The sequence below is a fragment of the Hyposmocoma kahamanoa genome, unplaced genomic scaffold, assembly GCF_003589595.1.
Source record: "Hyposmocoma kahamanoa isolate Upper Pololo Valley unplaced genomic scaffold, ASM358959v1 92, whole genome shotgun sequence".
NCBI lineage: Eukaryota > Metazoa > Arthropoda > Insecta > Lepidoptera > Cosmopterigidae > Hyposmocoma > Hyposmocoma kahamanoa.
In genome coordinates this window covers 18,752,105-18,769,771 of record NW_020654748.1, presented here as the reverse complement: position 1 = coordinate 18,769,771, position 17,667 = coordinate 18,752,105, and the positions used below count along the sequence as shown (strand labels likewise).

General features: G+C 33.7%; 1 protein-coding gene across 2 annotated transcripts in view; it reads right to left on the bottom strand.

Annotated features, from left to right (window-relative positions):
* The window catches only part of LOC113236430 (elongation of very long chain fatty acids protein 7-like), a 149,504-nt gene that overhangs the window by 58,650 nt on the left and 73,187 nt on the right, over window positions 1-17,667 (bottom strand). Inside the window, exons 2-3 of one of the 2 annotated variants that reach the window (XM_026472485.1) lie at window positions 14,079-14,140; window positions 12,631-12,806 (exon numbers count right to left, since the gene is read on the bottom strand). The gene's annotated coding sequence lies outside the window, so the exon portion shown is untranslated. Of the gene's footprint in view, window positions 1-12,630; window positions 12,807-13,473; window positions 13,569-14,078; window positions 14,141-17,667 lie in introns of those variants that run through there. The other variant, XM_026472486.1, reaches the window with a different exon arrangement.

Here is a 17,667-nt window from a genome sequence, read left to right as displayed (position 1 = left end):
CATGTTTACCTTTGAAGGTAACGTGCGGTTCGACATAGAGTAGTGTACTGAACACAAGACAGCATGATGGAGGCTTGAGGTGCGATTAGAGGGGCGGTTAAAGCGTCAGCGCTGATCAAGACCTTGGGTGGCCCGTGCCGAACATCGGAATTCCGTTGCCACTTTCGTGTGCATTATTCAATGATTGGGCAAAATGAAATATGCGTATTATAATGTGTTTTAGTGGTACGATATTATTTAGGAATGTTCGATTGCATCACAAAGCATTCTCGATAACATTTATTATTTATTTGCATTTTTGAGTAACATTACAAAATGTTAGTATAATATGACCTTATAGTTCTTTTAATCAATCAGCTTAACGATTCGAGTCTTAGTTTGTTATTATAGTTTTTGTTATAGGAAGCTGGTGTGCATTACAAATAAGAACACCGAGAAGCCTTACGTATTTACTACTGCTAATAGTACTAATCTAAATGCACTTTCATAGGAAAGGTAAAGGCATTTCTTCTAGACTCTCAAAAAAGGGTATACCACAGCGCTTTGCTTAGGTAGCGAAAATTGCCTATATAACATTGTGTAATAGCAACATGACTTACCTATTTACAATTAAATTGCCATTTATATAATAATCACTAAAAATTTCAATTTATAATTTGGTTATATTATTAACATAGTTAAATCAAATCTAAAAAAATTTTATAATTTATTATATTTATATATGTATATATATATCTTCAGTATTTATTTAGTTTCGAAATTATTATCTGTTTAATTTATACAACATGAAAATGGCGTCAGCTGGTTGGTTATCGTAACCGCGGCATCCTCTAAGTTATAGCTGAAAATCAGCGGTTTGCTCCTGAGTAAACACCGACGCTGGGCTATGTCTGGGTGTTCAGTGTTCAGCAGTGCTGTGACTCTGCTGGGTTTTTTCTTTTTATTATATTACATATTTTTCTGTTATGTATGTGTGTCTGAAGATCCAAATAAACGTTTTATCTATCTATCTATTTTTTTTTGACAATAACCTAATGCAAAAGTATTCCGCCTGTGTTATAACCATTGACTTACAAATAAATGGACGACGGGTCTAATACAAAAACCACGAAAAAAATGTCCCAAGTCCACCTATTCGAAATTTAAATTGTTATGTCATCGCAGTATCGCGCTGTCCGTAGAACAAATGAAGACTAAAGCGGAGTGTCGCGCTCTGTATACGATTTTAGCGCCTTACAAGTGCGGACACTTTTTAGCGCGGACCCGACGTCCATATAATTGTAAGTCAATGGTTATAACTTATACATTTTATTAGCAATGTACTGTTGATAAGTTGCCTGTATAGTTATTTATTATAGGTGGCGCTACGGCAAAAAGTCTTTAAAATAAAAAGCAAAGATCTGCAACGAAAATATAGACAAATTGGTAAGGTTTGTTAACTCGTTCTGTAGCTCAGATGTAAGAGCGATAGCCCTGGTTTGGTGAAAAAGTCGCTGGTTTGAGTCCAGTCAAATAGGATGAAAATTTGCTTTGTTTTTGTTCGATCTTTGTATTAATAATAACAAAAAAATAGTGGAGTATTTTCACAGAAAAATATATGAACATTGTGGTATTTAAAAATTAAAAAATAAATTAAAAATTATTTAAATAGCAATAAATTTAACAATACTCTAATATTGTATGTAAAGAAGCCGCAATAGCTGTTTCTGTTTTTCTCTTTACTCTATGCGATGTAAGTTCAAACATTTGAACTTTTACAGTATTTTTTGCGATTTTGACGTATTCCATAGACGCTATTGACTTTTTGCGTTCTTGACGTTACTTTGTGTTTCAATTGCGGCGGAGATAGTTTTTATGAAGTTCTATGACCTCTTAGTAACTTTAGAATTTAAAAAAGTTTTCATAGTGGCATCAATGATTTGAAACTCTGCTACTAGTTACCTATATAATAAGTATAGATATATCATTGGTAATTTGAAAATTGGTAATTGTAATCTTACTCTTACAAGTTTTTCTATGGCTTTCTTTATTTTGTACAGTCAAAAGCACGTTGATTCTTTGGCATTGAACTCCTATGGTCAATGGCATACAATTAATAAATTTTAAGTGTGAATTTTGACGTGCACTTGATCTTGCACTTTTGAGTCCAAATTATACTTATTTTCGCTTGTTAGTAACTTTATTATTTTATGTATTTAAGACACAATAAAAGTTCACAAATGAACGATAGTTAATATCTTTAGCTTAGAACAAATGATAATTGTGCATAACATTAAAATGAAATAGATTTAGTTTATTATCTTATTTACAAAACAAAAATTAACTTTTATAAAACTTAAAAAAGAGAACTTCGAAGAAACGATAAATTTGAAACTTAAAAAAATAAAGTACACCATCTTGACCCTAGCTTTGTATTGATTATACCTAGAAAAAAAAAAATTACCGAGTTCAAAAAAGGAGAAGGTTCTCGATTCGTCTGTATTTTAATTGAGTGTGTATGTTACGTGATTTTGATGATTATTTTTTTGTTGAGGGTACCGCAGTATTGGTTCCGTTTAAATTTGAACAAAATATTCCACCTCTAAGGGTGTCAAACTTGGGGATGAATCCGGCTTCGCGCCTTTCCGGTTTTCAATTTCAATAAAATTTGGCAAATAGATGTAATTCTCGAACTTTTGCGGTCGATTTCTTTAAAATTTTCTGTACTTATAGCTAATTTTCCATACTAATGAAAATTAAAATCGGTGTTGTGTAATGAATTTAAAAAACGGAACACTTGACGTAGCATTTTTACATTACATAATGTATACGGGAACTATTTAAAATGGAAGAATGAAATTTGAAAAAATATATCTCTCGAAGAACCAATAACCGATGTGGGAAGTGTGTTGTTGAATGACCATGCCTCGGCAAACGTAGTGTGTGACGCTCTTTAGTTAAAGTGACCTTCTTTCCCCTCAGAGCGAGATGCCTGTAAATTTATTATTGTTTTAAAAATAAAACACAGTCGCGTTTGCGATAGTTACAAAATGTTTAACGATTAAAAAAAATGAACTAAAATGTTTAATGATCAAAAATTGTAAGAAAGAGGCTATAATCTTGTCTTGCCTTTAACTGCCTCCGTGCCCGAACGGTTACCATGCCGGACTGCCACGCAGAGGTCCTAGGTTCGATTCCCGGGTCGGGAGAAATATTTGTATGTACATTTATTTCTCTCGTAAGTTTGGTTGTAATTTGTGGTTGTCTATTTGTGTGTGTCCATGGCACCCGCGACACAGGGTTTCCCTAGTGCGGGGCTGTGTTGAGTGTGTGCGTTATTATTATCTTGTGTAGTCTGGTGTGCTGGCTTTATATATTTTTTCAATTTATTGTCATGTGTGTACTATGTTATTAAAGTACGACATTTACAGTTGTATGGGAACAGCGGGATATGGGAACAGACGTATGTATGTAATGTATGTGACAAATTGAGGACCGGGCCAAATAGCGCACATTGAGAGAGGCATGCGTCCATTAGTGGACTACGATTGGTGATGTTAATGATGATGACCAAAAATAGGAATAGGTTTTAAGTGTGCCAGACAACACTAATCACAGTCTCTACCTGAGGAAATCCCAGTATTATGGGAACCAGAATAACGAATAACTCAAGAACACAATACAAAATTCACGAATCAGTAAAGAGCAAATATCTATAAAAAATGATAAAATTAAAAATCTTGTTATAAAGGTATTTAGGGCGCGGAATAAAAATTACTCCAGTACTTTACTGTTGGGATTAATGGGATTAACATACAAATCATAATTGGATTATTCTTTAATTTTCTTTCTTTTAACTTCACCTTGAAGACTTACTTACGCTCGGTTGCTCAATATACGACCTATAAACCTAAGCAATGGAACAAGTCATTCGCTAATTAGCCTAAGGCCTGATAGGCCATTACACGAGCAACCCACCCGTGGGCAATTAATAATAACTTTGTAACTGATATTGTTTTTTCAATGGAATTGAATACACACGTGGCTGAAACTATGAAAATAACACCGGAAGAAAAAAGAATTCTTAGAAAAATGCACCTTTTTTGATAAAATCTTATAAATTATTTTATTTGTAATAACTAAATAAACACATATCGTCCGTGTTTCGTAGAAAGGGCGAAAGCGCCATTTTGAAATTTTTTTCAGGGGAGCTTGTTTTGTTTTTACTACTGTTTTAAAATAATTACGTCCTGTTTTGAAACTTAATAATAAATAAAACCAAAATTGAATTTAAGGTTATCTATCAGTAGTCCGAAATGACATTTTCCAGAAATAATGTTTGGCCGAAATTTCATAACCTCGAAAGTAATTTTGAGAGGAAAATGTTTTTTCTTTGAATCCTAACTTAACCTAACCTAACCGTGTCTTTGCGATAAACATTCAACATATTTAAAAAAAAAAACTGTTTCGTTACAATTCGGTTTTCGGTGTAATGAAAATTCGAACAAATGTTATTTCGGACAAAAAAATTTTCGACTTTGTGATAGGTTACCGTTGGCCACACTGCCCAACTGTCACCTGAGTCTCTCGGTCCAAACATATTCCATCAAAACGTGGTAAACGTCTTCAATGACGCCGCAATTGCTACAATATGGAGTTGGTGTAATGCCCATCAAAAATGTAAACTTCTTGGAAGGAATGTGCCTAGAGCGCAATCTCAGAGCCGTCACAACACTAAGTCTATTCAGCATACAGTTATCAATCCACGGATCCAGTGGCTCAGGTTGAATTGTTTTGAACCAGATAAGTTTCAAACTTAATATTGTTTATTAATTTGGTCGAGTATTACTTATTTGACAATTCTTATTTACCACGATATACGAATAAAATGCAGAAGTTACTGCTATCAGAAATGTCTACATGTAATCTCGTCTAATCTATGTAACAAATTTTCAAAAAGGTTCTGTTATTGGTTTGACAGTATTGGTTTCTGCTTAATTGAGAAGCAAGATACATGTAGAAGAGAGTAGCTTTCTATACCCTTGAAACTTTACTTTTGTGGGTGTCACAGTGGTATTTACACATCTGCCTATTTATATAGCGGTATTAACATTATCTCGCAAATCTACATATTTCTAGATCCATTGTCATCAATTTTTAGAATCTTGGTTGAAATATACTATTGATATGAAATATACTATTCCCTTTTTGTCTGCAAACAAGGAGCAAGCTGGAAATTTTTACCTTGTCGTTGTCCTGTCCACAAACTCAGAGTTTCGCAGAGAAATAAAATTTTTTCATGTTAAAACCAATTACAAAGTGATATTGACAACCCAAATACAAAAATCTTGATAAATGGTGATTTAACGTTATATTTAAACTTTATTTTTACTAACCTATCGTGCTCCACCGCTAGACAAAAGTCGCCTCCAAAATCTTTCACTGGTCTCCGGACGATTTCCCACTCTCCACTTTCCTTCTCAAATGTATGATCGTTCCACCAACGCTTTCCATCGTTTCTTAACAGCCTCTGTGGCCGAACGATTACCATGCCGGATTGCCACGGAGAGGTCGCAAGTTCGATTCGACCAGGAGAAATATTTGTATGGCCTACATTTATTGCTCTCGTGAGTTTCGGTGTATTGTGGTTGTCTATGTGTATATCTATGGTACCCGCGACACAGGGTTTCCCTAGTGCGGGACTATGTTGATTGTATGAGTGTGTGTTCCTCGGGCACCCAAAGTGATGATGTTCGTCCACTTCTCGGGCTGTATCTGACTTATCCAATACCATTTGAGCCTGTTTTTATCCCCACGGAATTGTATTGCACATTGGGCCAACGCGTTTAAGTGCGTTGCATTCCATTGCCTTCTGGCAGATAATTAAAATTATGTTACGAAATACAAACACAAATATTTGGATTTTTAGTATTTGCTTATTAAATTGTTATTTCATATTATTATTTATGTACATTTTTTTAACAAAGACTTTTTGATGACTCGGGGTTCTTGGTGTTTATGGAATAAAATAAGGTTTAGTAGATCTCGAATGTTCGACCTATAATGATTTGAGATATGATAATTTGGTCCAAATAATTTAATTCTTCTTTCCGGTTTTCATAACGGATGTATGGGTAGGATTTACCTAATTATTTCAAGAAGTTTTTCCGGCATGTTAATAACTAAAATTAGAGCAGTAGTTAAGTAACTGGAAATGGAGCAGTAGGTGATTTTAAAATAGTTCAAACTTCCTAAATATTCATAAAATGATGTAAGGAGGTAGTTGTTTAATACTAGTAGCTGTAGTAGTTTATGTTATACTCGACACTAGAGAATGTATCACAAAGTAAGCAACTGCAGAAGATAAAAACATTGCGATATCTCCGTGAGGCTCGTTATCTTCTAAAACGGAGTATAGAGAAGATATTCCATTAAAAATTTCAACGTCGCTTAGTCAAAATAACGCAATATATTCTATTCAATAGTCTCGTGGAGAATTATTGTCATTCTCATCGTCTTTAATGTGTATTTCCAAAAAAATGTCCTTACTTTTCCTCGTTCTCGAAATAGTTTTACCTTATATGTATTACAGTATTTGAAAATATTTGATATTTAAAATGTTTAGTTTTCGACAGACCACTTTTATTCCCAACAACTGCCAGTCTATACGGACCGTACCTCTGAGTCTGCGTGTACAGATCAACGTCATGGCGGCCGGAAGTATCGTGGTTTACTCAAACTTCATCACCATACTCGATACTCCATCCTTCAGTCATTTATCCAACCCTGGGTGGCTTTGTCTTTATCAATGCATTTACTCATACACTACACCATTCGCCTTACTGGTGTAATCGAGTAGCAACTGGTAAAACCACTGGTAGGATATAGAAAAAAAAGTTACTTTACACGAATAGCCTTTACACTTTAACATGTTACTAAAATAGGTATAGTTACTACGCTCGACATCACCTTGGGTACAGCAAGCGAATAGCTACAGATTAAGACTCTAAATCAGCAACACTGTCTTTAACTTCCACAGTTCACATTACTTATAATTGCATTTTATATTAGTCTATAGTTATTGTGATTTCTATATTTTTTATTTACTATTCTTACAATTCATCACTCTCGTGTCGTTACTATTTTTTTATACCTTTATATTTTACATGTAAATAAACCGTTTCTTTTTCTTCATTATTTTAGTAATCTTTTAATATAGAATAGTGAATTGCTTTTATGTCATAAATTTGTTTATAACGTATCATTGTCTTTGGCACGACAGCATGTAATTAAAATTTTTGACAAACACTTATTTGCATAATCCGATTCAAAATATATTATATTACGTTCTATGTTGTGAAGTAAATATTGTTTATGTATATTTATGTTGTATGGGACGATATGTATGTGACATGCGATCAATCATTCAAATCCACAAATATAATTGGTACCTGTACTATTAATAATCCTTAATTATATAATAAAAAACAAATTACCCATATATATCCACTAACATAACATTGGGTTAATTTTATAATTCTCACCTTGTACCACTAAAGGTTGCATTTTCATGTCTGGAAATCTTTTAAATTACATATTTTATACACATTGATACATTCATTTTATTTCTGTCTGCGACTATTAAATTTCAATTCATTAACCTTCAGCACTCGTTTTGGGCGGATATGCGTATTATGGTTATACGCACCTACTTGTGTAGAGTAATATGAACAGGAAACAACGTCCGTGTTCGTTACACAATGCCACGCGTCAATGAATCTACGTGCTTTTAGCACGTTAAGGGCATTCGCAAAGGCATTTGGTAATGTAACTGGTGATTGTACATGCTATTGCTATCAGCGTTCTCCAAGGGACAGTTTTAGGCCCTGTTTTTCTTTTCGCCTGAAGCTGACCTCCTACACGAAGTATATTATCATCATCTATGAATGGATACAGACTAGACTAGTAACTCTTTGAAGCTTATCAATTCTTGAATACTTTTCAATTAAATCTAAGGTGTCTGGCACATTAGACAGTACATTATCAATATTACAAACATTAGAAGTTATATCTGAATTTGTAATTTCAGCAGGATCACAAAGAAGAACATCTTGTTTGTAATTACTGTTAGACATTTCCTGAGGACCATGCCACTATAGTAGGTTTGAATTAATTTTGTGTGAATTTACTCCTCTAGAGAGTTGATCTGCACAAAAGAATATACGTAATTCCACAAACACTTGAGGTCGGTTTATTTTATATAAAAAAATATATAATTTATATACATATGTTTTATTTTTGTCAGATTAAGTTGTAATAAAATCAATTTATCTAATCTTAACAGGTAGGTACTGATGTCAACTTTTTAGTTAATGTTAGGTAATAAATTGATGTGTGACGCAAATTATTTAATTTATTCAAATTTATATGTAAGACGAAGTACTTATACTTAAATATAGATGTCATTGTCTAACTTCAGTTTATTATTTGTCTTTTTTTCTATTCACCAAGAAACCACCTGTTTTTGAGCTTTTTGCTTCCGTAAATAAAATGTGTCAAGTAACAATCTTTGTAACGATTTTTGCGTTTGTTTAAATACCTACGTGAGAATGCTATTTTGGTATATTATTTTCGTCATGTTTCAGTTATTACATAAAATAGTTTCCAAACTCCAAACAAAATTGTTGTTTATTTGGAATTATATGTATGTATGTAAGAACTGATACTCTAAGACTGAAACTAATCATATAACAGGTAGGTATAATATATATAGTACTATTTAGTATATAGTGTTTTTCATTATTGTAAACAAAATGGCAATTTGGCAAAAAAACAACAATGAAACTTTTCGAAAATTAGTTTTAAAAATACACGTGCTAATTAATCATGGAACGGAATGAAATTGGAACGATACTATTGTTACGGTTATGAAGAATTTCAGTCTAACTCAACACACCGCATACCAGATCGAGAATTTGGGAATGCATTATACCAAATTTTAGTTGTAATAATTGTAAAACAATTATAGAAACTGTTGTGGATTTTTAATAAATTAAGCAAAAAGTTACACTTAGACAAATGTATGGCCACAGACCTAACCAAGGACACACCTAATCTGGAAACTATTAAGTTTAGACGTGTGCATATGAATATTTGGTATATAAAATAACAGGTCAGGTTTTTAGGTGACCCCGCAGTTCGCATATTATGAAATTTATTTTCTTAAAATAGTGCAAACCATTGAAACGATAAATAAAATAATTCTATTTTTGTCAAATTTTAGTTAAATATATAACGATTTTATAAAGTAAACAATACAGAACAGACTTTAACACACTTTTGAACAATTCATATTTAATTGTGGCCTCTCAAATCCACACACATTAAAAATAAAAAAAATATTTGTAGAACTAAAATTATAATATCTACAAAAGCCAGTTACTATCAATATATAGTAAAAATTTATATTAAATGCCAGTGTATTAATGGTTTACATTTACAGATTATATAAAGATATACCTTTAAAAAAAATTGATACATACAGCATTTTGCATATTTCTATGAATAAGAACGTTATAGGGTGATCACACATTGTAACATTTTGGTATAAAACTTCTACTTAAGTTGAATTAGAAGCATATTTATTAAGTAATTAAAGAAAGAGCATTTTATATTTATTTTATTTAATTAGACATGTTTTTCTTGAATTAACAACTTTGTTAAAAATCGACACAAAATTTTACCAAATTAATTGAAGTGCATATAATTGGTAATACAAAAAATTGTGACATGTGTTGAGTCACATACCTTTTTCTTCCCATTCTCATTATTTTCCTTATAACACAATTTTAATAAGTACTTGTCAAGTATAAACATAACAATTACTTATAACATATATATATTTTTTAATTCCGTAACAATTAATTAATTACCATGTGTACATAACATGCGTTACAATGCCACTGAATGACAAAATTGTTTTCCATTTAATTTTGCATAAGATGATGTAACTCTCTCCATTGAGGTGATCCATGCCAATCAGTAGGGTCTAATTCTTCAGACGTTTGTAACCGTATGCACAACTCATAAGAAATGGAAAAGTTAAGGGCATATCGCACTCATGAACACAGAAAAACATAACTCATATCCTCTTCCATTGGAGAGGATGTGGGTTTTTCTGTACCTAAAGGAGCAATAAACATGTTTGACCTATGCCCACTGCTGGGCATAGGTCACCTCGAAAGAGAGGATTAAGGCCATGTTGTCATTTCTGTTTGTGATGAAACTTTTCAGATTTGTGCCTATGCTCTCGTCTGAATAATTAGACGCCACTGCTAGGCATGGGTCATCTCAATAAAGCCATTAACACTGTGGGAACAACGCCAGCGGTGAGCGCTGGGAATAAGCGGTTCAAATCATTTACGCAGTGTTAAACGAAAAACAGTTTTTTTTTCTTTTAGTGGCATTGTTACTTTTGATAAACATTTATTAAAACTACATTAGTATTGACCAGTTATATCTATGACTAGAACATAATTATACATTTAAATTACGAAATATAAAACGTTTTTTTCTTTAATACTTGATAATGAATATGCTTTTGATTTAACATAAATCATAATTTTACACCGATATCATACATCATGTGGTAGGTATATAGGGTGCTATAAGGTTCATTTTCATAGAAATAGACAAAACGCTGTATTTAGTAATGTTTATGATGTTGCAATACCTTACCAGGGTTTATGGTTAGGGACTGAAGCCACACGATTGCAATCAATGCCTTATATGTTACATACAGCACTTCAATTAATTAAACCAAATCAATGTTGGGAAATTTGTAAAATACGCGCAAGATAAATAAGTTGGAAGGTAAGGCTGTCCTTCATCAGATTTATTTAGAGAATTTAATTCTACAATTTTGTCTTTATAATCGAAAGCCTCTTTGAACACGGATGAATAGTAAAGGTAATCATGATTTTAATTTTTTTAAATTAATTTCTGTTACTGAGAATCTTTCATATTTTTGGTATCTGAATAGTCCATCTAGGATTTATAATTTCTGGTGTAATGTCAACAGTGCAAATGTTGCATTCCTTCAGTGGTAACCGTAAAAATTATAAATAAAATACATTTAAAAATTTTTACCAGGGATACTATTCCGTAAGTTGAATTGCCTATCAAATTCATAATGACCTCACAAAAACAAGGTATATTTCACGCAGTTCACGTTTATGATTTAAAAGTCGTTTACCTTTTTTCTCATAGTAAAATCGTAGTGACGCGTCATTTACCATATATGGAGTCAAAATAAGCAATTCAAAAAAGTTGCTCTGTGACCATTGACTTACAAATAAATGTACGACGGGTCTAATACAAAAACCACGAAAAAAAGTCCCAAGTCAACCTATTTAAACGTAGTGACATGTCAAGGAATATGAAAAAGCTAAAACGTTGAATTTAAATTATAATGTCATCGCAGTACTGTCTAATTTTGCTTGCTTCGCTGTCAGTCGAACAAACGAAGACTAGAGCGTGAATGACGCTCTGTATACGATTTTAACGCCCTATAAGTTCGGACACTTTTTAGCGCGGACCCGACGTCCATATAATTGTAAGTCAGTGTCTGTGACTAACTTTTTTAGTTTTTTTTTTAATTTTATTGACTTGCTGTCGATTAAGTAAGAAAGTAACTTAAATAGCGGCAAATTCAAGTTAATCGCAAATTAATTACAATTTAAAAATGTAACATGAGTTCTGTTATCCAATTGCAAACTCACTACAATCATTTCGATGATAGTTTCAAGCCATGTATTTCGACAATTTGTAAAGTATGACTGAAAGTTACCAATATTATGAAAAAATGTATTTAGCAATTGAACTGCCATAGAATATAACTACTTCCCTATAAGTATAAAGTAGGCACCCTGCTCTCACTTTTTGATAACTTTTAAGATTCAATAAATTACACGAAGAAACTTTGTGGTAGGGTAGGTAAATAAACTTTTATACATAGGAAATGAAACTATTTCTCCGGATTTAAATCGCGTATATTTGTTTTTTCAAACAAACCGACGTTTCGGGCCCTTTACAGGTCCCATGGTCAACCGTGACCATGGGACCTGTAAAGGGATTTAAATCCGGAAAAATAGTTTCATTTCCTATGTGTAACAATCGCGAAAACCTAAGAACTCGATATAAACTTTTATACTTTGTATGTTTAAATAAAATAATGAATAAGTAAATATAAACAAGGGCAATCTCACAGATAAATCTAAAGAGTAATAAAATACGTAATATAAACGAAAACAAAATTGCACTTAAGCATTAATAATGGAGATATGAACGAGCAGTCTCTCTACTCCCGGTCTCGCGGCTTTTGTTATTACCGCACACTACTTTACCACTACACTATCCATACACGAGACGCCTTACGCACACATGCATGAGGCAGTGCAGCACGAAAATTACGCCGCCAAACTGTGAAAACACTATTAAAACAAATTTTAAGTGCGATCGGTTATGGCTTGGTAATCTGATGTACCGCCAACTGTATATAGGGCTTTTAGTGCTTTGTCAATTTTAGTTCGGTAATAGGAAACGCGAAATAATGACCTAATTAACATAATAAAATGAAATATATCTACTTACAAGGCGAGTGAGGAACGATACTGGCTGTACAACTCGTATTCCTCCTCTTCAGTAAGTGCACACTCTTCAAAGCACCAGAGACCAGCAACTGCTAGAAGGATGGTATAGACGCTATAGTAGACTATGTAGAAGAAGATACTGAACCACATCGCGCGGTCTTAGTTGTAGACTGGGTTCTGGAAATTAAAAGTTAGTTTGTAAAGGAACAATGGAACAATGATAAATTTAAAAAGTTTTATAGGAAATGAAACTATTTTTCCGGATTTAAATCGCGTATATTTGTTTTTTTAAACAAACCGACCGTTTCGGGCCCTTTACAGGTCCCATGGTCACGATAGACTGAGGTGGTACAGTCTTCCACCAGTTATGTCTAACATTGATGCAAACCACCTTATTTTTTCCTCTTTTCCCCTTTTCCTTTTTCCTCTTTTCCTCTTTTATTTTTTCGAAACGTCGCTTTCTTTGAAAAAACAAATATACGCGATTTAAATCCGGAAAAATAGTTTCATTTCCTATGTGCAACAATCGCGAAAACCTAAGAACTCGATATTAAAAAGTTTTAATTTATATTATTGATTTGTGACACATCATATAAGGTCGTCTTAAATTACCGCAGCCAGGCAGCAGAATTATGTTCTATGTTATATTACATTTTGTTAAAGTGCATGTGGTGTAGTTCGACACCCGCCGGCGCTGCTAGCCATATCTTCTTTTTCATTTTTTTAAAGAAATGTAATCTTAAGATGCAGAAAGCAAAACTTGCGTTGTCTTGTTCGTTTTAATGTGAGCGTGCCTACACTCCCGGTGCCTATCTGGAAAATATTGAGGAGGCTGTACGTGTACCTGGGGTAGTTCATCCAAGGCTCTAGCGTTTTGAGAACCAGATGAAGTCCGTGCAAAGGGGTTAATCTGGGGTCACGACCTGGTTGAGAAGGTCCCTATGTGGGTTTGCTCGCACGGGTTATGGTGCCATTCCCGCATAACCAAGAGTTGGTAGGGAGGGTCACTATGAACAAAACTTATGTAAAAGATCTGTTCGTATTAATGTTCACCCGAGGCACTAGCCTTTTGAAAACCGGATGACGTCCGTGACAACGGTCTGTGACAACTCTGTCCATGGGCTGATCTGGGGTCAGAACCTGAACTTAAAAGGTCCCTGTGCTTGCACAGGTTATATAGCCCTTCCCGTATAACCAAGGGGTTAACAGGGACAGCCAGATTACGAGACCTGTAAGAAGAGCTTGAATTCTTGTTTCTTAAAAACACATATATTCGATTTAGAGCCAAAAAAATTGTTTTATGTTCAAAAGAAAAACACAAAAGCCATTATACAGTGTATTACAAAAATATCGAATTGAACGACTTTGACTTTTGATTGTTTGTTTGGCCCCAAACTTCTCAAGGTCTGGTAAAATATGGTTAGTTATTTGAGAAAAAGGAATACTTACCAATTTATAGATAACAGTTCGCGTGTTGATGATAATAGGTTGATCCTTTGAGGTGCTGGATTCTGTGAACAATTAGAAGCTGTTTAAAATTTAAAGAGTTGCCTATATAAAAACGATAAAAAATTCATCGATTTCTTTAGAGACTTAGGAATGAAACTATTTTTCCGGATTTAAATCGCGTATATTTGTTTTTTTAAACAAACCGACGTTTCGGGCCCACGGTTACCACCACTATGGTACCACCTCAGTCAACCGTGACCATGGGACCTGTAAAGGGCCCGAAACGTCGGTTTGTTTGAAAAAACAAATATACGCGATTTAAATCCGGAAAAATAGTTTCATTCCTATGTGTAACAATCGCGAAAACCTAAGAACTCTTTAGATACTTCCAAAGCTATAGTAAATTTTATTGCTTTCTATATCTAACGTTTATGCACTTCCTTTCCTTCTTCTTCTTCTTTCTGTATGCTTCCTTGACTATTTTCCATTATATTCTAAAATTTGATTTTAGAATTATGGTTTTCTTCAGAAGTGAAACCTATTCTATTTTGCATCAAATAATAAAATATGGAATATATTGATCTCTGATTACTCCTTGGATTAAACCATTGAAGCCATTTTCATACAATGTGCGTTAAGAGACAACTTCAAACAAATTTATCATTACTGTTGAAGTAATTTAAATCTAAAAATTGTTATCCGTATGTTCATTCCTTTCTATTTGAAATATAATCTGGAATAAGGCCTTATTAGAGTATATCTGATAGAACGTACTGTTGGAAATCAGGCCTTATTAACGTTTGAACTATTTAGTATTTTAACTTTTGACGTTGATGAAGATAAGAGTAAAGAAGTGTTATTGTTAACTGCATAGGTAACTATGTATCAAGTTAAAGTTGGATTGTTATCTCTACAATACAGAATGAAAATTAATCAAATCTAGAAACTATTGATAAAAATCAATAACCCATGATAAGGTGTTCCACGTGTAAGTCGGAAATTTTATGAAAATTATCAGAATACTTATTTGTATGATTTTTAGCAGTAGTACAACTAAAGAAGGTATTATTGCGACCTTACTATTTCTGCCGTTAAGCAGTAATGTGAGCGTTATATAGATTATTTCATATATATATATATATATATGTATATGAAACAACTGTTGGGAATTTTCAATAGTTTTATTACAATGTTAACTGTATAAGTAACAATTGTCGTGTGGCAACACTCTCTCTCTTCTCTCTAGGTGTCGGAATAAACGTATTGTACAGTGATCCAGTGTCCTATGGCAATAAAGGCAGCTGGCGCGCAATAACTGGCACATGGGACATGTCAAGTTACGTCTCAGGATGACAGGCGCAGTGGCAATACCCTCAGATTTTTGCGATTTAAAGATCTGAGTTGTACTGCAACTGCTATGGACAGGCGTGTCGCTTACTACCAGGCTCACGACTTGTTCGTTTCGTCACTTGATATTATGTAAAAAATATGGATACTATAGTTTTTAAGGCTTTCGTGGTTATTTACTAAACGATTATCGCTAATTATAGGTTTCGTACCGCGGTATGAGTTATTATCTGTTTTCCGATATTTCGGAACGGTTACACACTTTATGATCACGGGTTGACTGGCCAGCGGCAGACAACTTTAAGAACAGACATATCTGTTTACCCTCTTTCGCTGTCGGCGGCTACCTTCATCTCGATTACATGTAGCGTTACCATTGTCTCTCACTTTGAATATTGTGTGACAGTGGTGTCTTTAACTGAAGTACCATTTTAGTTTTAATTTTATTCATTATTTAAGCAAAAGACTATTTAAATTTATAGAGAACAAAATATGCAATTGTGAAATTGATTCTTTTAAGGACATAAGATGCTACTTAGCTTTTAAAAACGAGCATCCTCCAGTAATATATATACATATGTCGGCACAAGCTATCACTTGAAAAATATCACTAGATAAACGATTTACTAGGCTACCTACGAATTATTTTAACTAGTCTTGATCAAGGTTTCTTTGATTACAAATGTCACGTCAGTGTGACATCTCAAACTGGGTATTGACGGAGAGAGGGGGCTTTTTGTGTAAGTTGTTTGAACAGTGAAGACGAACCGCCCCGCTCTCTCTGAACTTGCCGCGTGATATTTAGAATCCGTTTTAACCTCATCCATTTCTCATACTTTCGGACTAATTACTGTGAAAAGTGCATAAAACAACTAATTGCATTATTTGACATTTCTATTTCACCGCCGGCTGAACAAATTGATAACGAAGAATGTATAAGCCGATTATCAAATAATTCCTGACTAAATCTGCGTCGAGGGTGTTCCCTTCGAAGTCTCCCTTTCCGGCCTTGTCTCCGACATATAAATGTCCCTCTTTGTTAGAACGAATTTGACACGATTCATAGCTTGTAGTAACAGTTATTCAGGAAAGTGACTCAATAGAAATGCATGCCATTCAATAAAACTTGGTGTGAAAAGGCCACATCTTTAAAATGACAGCTGTTTGAAGACAGGTTTAAAGATGCCATGAACGAAATTTCGACGACCTCTGTGGGCCATCGGTTGGCACTTTGGACTCCGGATGAGGGCCCGGGTTCGATTCCTGGTAGGACAAATTTAGGAAATTAACTTGTCTAAATTCGTTCGCTTCTGGGTGTCTTGGGAAGTGCCCCCGAATGAAATCCGTTGCTCTGGTATTCATAGTAAATGGAATTTCCTAGTTTGATAGGTACCAGGCAATTAGTGTTCTTGTCTGGCACATTATCATTATTTAAATTACTCGACATCTTTTTCTACATAAATAGGATAGTTATAAAGGTAGGTGGGACGGACGACAACGCGTCCGAGTCGCTTTCTGTGTGTTTCCCGCTTTAAGAACTATTAAAATGATGCGCAGATGAGAAGATCGTACCTAAGTCTATTAAGTCGTATAACGGCCTGTATAGCAAGAACTACGTTGGTACGAAAACAATGAAACAAACCATTAAAAGTTCAATAACGTAAATATGCAAAAAAGAAGTAGAAAAAACGAAAATCTCATTTTTTATAGCGACGTTTTTGCTATTACCGTGGTAATTCCTGAGTCTACCAACTTACTCATGCAGTTTCTTGTTCTCATTTAATATACAAATACATACGTTCTATACATTATTTATAAATGTATCCAACTGTATTCGTAAATGGTTTTGCAGAATTGGAGGCGCGTCACTATAAAATTATTGTTTCCCTGTATGACGAGTATTTAAGTGGTTTGTGAAGATGCGCAGAAAAACCATTTATATAGGTTGACATTTCAGTTTACGATAATTTAGGGGGCGATTTTACCCATTAATTCCAAAGGCTTTTTAATCGACTTGAAAAAGGAGGTTCTCAATTCGACTGTACTTTTTATAAGTTACGCGATTATTTGTGAACTGATTTTGATTATTCTTTTTTATTTGAATGAGGGTACCTCAGTATTAGTCTCATTTAAAGTAGAGAATGAATCCGGTTTCGTGCACTATCCGGTAACGGATTTCAATACAACTTGGCAAATAGATGTGATCCCATGAACTTGATTGAGATTTTTTTTATAAAAAAAT